At 36.7% G+C, this 989-nt stretch overlaps 1 pseudogene; it reads right to left on the reverse strand.

Moving 5' to 3' along the window:
* Positions 1 to 647, reverse strand: part of LOC140948756 (proto-oncogene tyrosine-protein kinase receptor Ret-like) — a 12,108-nt pseudogene extending 11,461 nt beyond the window's left edge.
* Positions 648 to 989: the final 342 nt, after the last annotated feature.

Raw genomic sequence — 989 nt, forward strand, 5'->3', positions numbered from 1 at the left:
TTAAAAGTTCCGATTTGCTTGCTTGACCTTCGCCTCGAGACCTCCAAATTCATATACTTGGGATTCCACTTTGCGTCCTAGCGGCTTTATAAAGGCCTTATACCATCATCTTTGCTAAATTAGGTTAGACCCTCTCTCAAATATAAGCCATCTTCTCTATTAAGCCCCCGCCCCGAAACGTGGTTTAAAAAAATAAACAAATAAAGCCCTCCTAGGGTTCAAAAAAAGATGTCATAGGGTAAATTACTTCAGTGATGATAATTATAAGCGAAACAATACTAAAAATTTTGTATGCTGCATTGCTAAATCATAATTATTATTTCAACTCTAATTTTGCAAGTGCGTCTAACATTTTCGAACCTGAAGATGACCTGCAGATGTCTTAAAAGTGGAAAAGATTTTTTGAGGAGGAAGGAAGCTACTATTGTTTTGTCCTCAACTTAAAAAAGTTATTTACCTCGGCGTGATTTGGTAGGGAAAATACGATCAAGGGTATATTGCAATCATCCTCACTGTCATAATCAGCTTCCTCTTGTTGCATCATGTCAACAATGCAAGGCTCAGCTTTTGTCCCCGGCAAGTTGCTTGTTTCCGCAACTTCCTAGATAATAAATAACATTAGTTAAACATTCACAAACCAAATTGAGGGCCCCACAGTCTATGTCAACGCGAGTTTTACTTTTTAATTTTGTTCATGCCTAAACTAAAATTGAACCCACTTTTTTATCCCTCATAGTTCAATTTCTCATACTTAAAGACATTTTATCAATAGATCAAGCGACTCTCTTAAAGGAAAGGAAAACAGCATGAACATAATCAGTTTATTTAAACTTTTGGCAACACGCGAATTGCATTAGGACAAAGTCGGACAAAAACTCTTTCAAGTTGCAACCATTTCTTATCTGGTCATAGAAGAACAAAGGCATACATTTAAAGTTCAGAGAGACAGTTCGGTATTAACGATGTCTCCCATCATTATGGCCTGGTGT

Source organism: Porites lutea, chromosome 9 (genome assembly GCF_958299795.1).
Source record: "Porites lutea chromosome 9, jaPorLute2.1, whole genome shotgun sequence".
Classification (NCBI taxonomy): Eukaryota; Metazoa; Cnidaria; class Anthozoa; order Scleractinia; family Poritidae; genus Porites; species Porites lutea.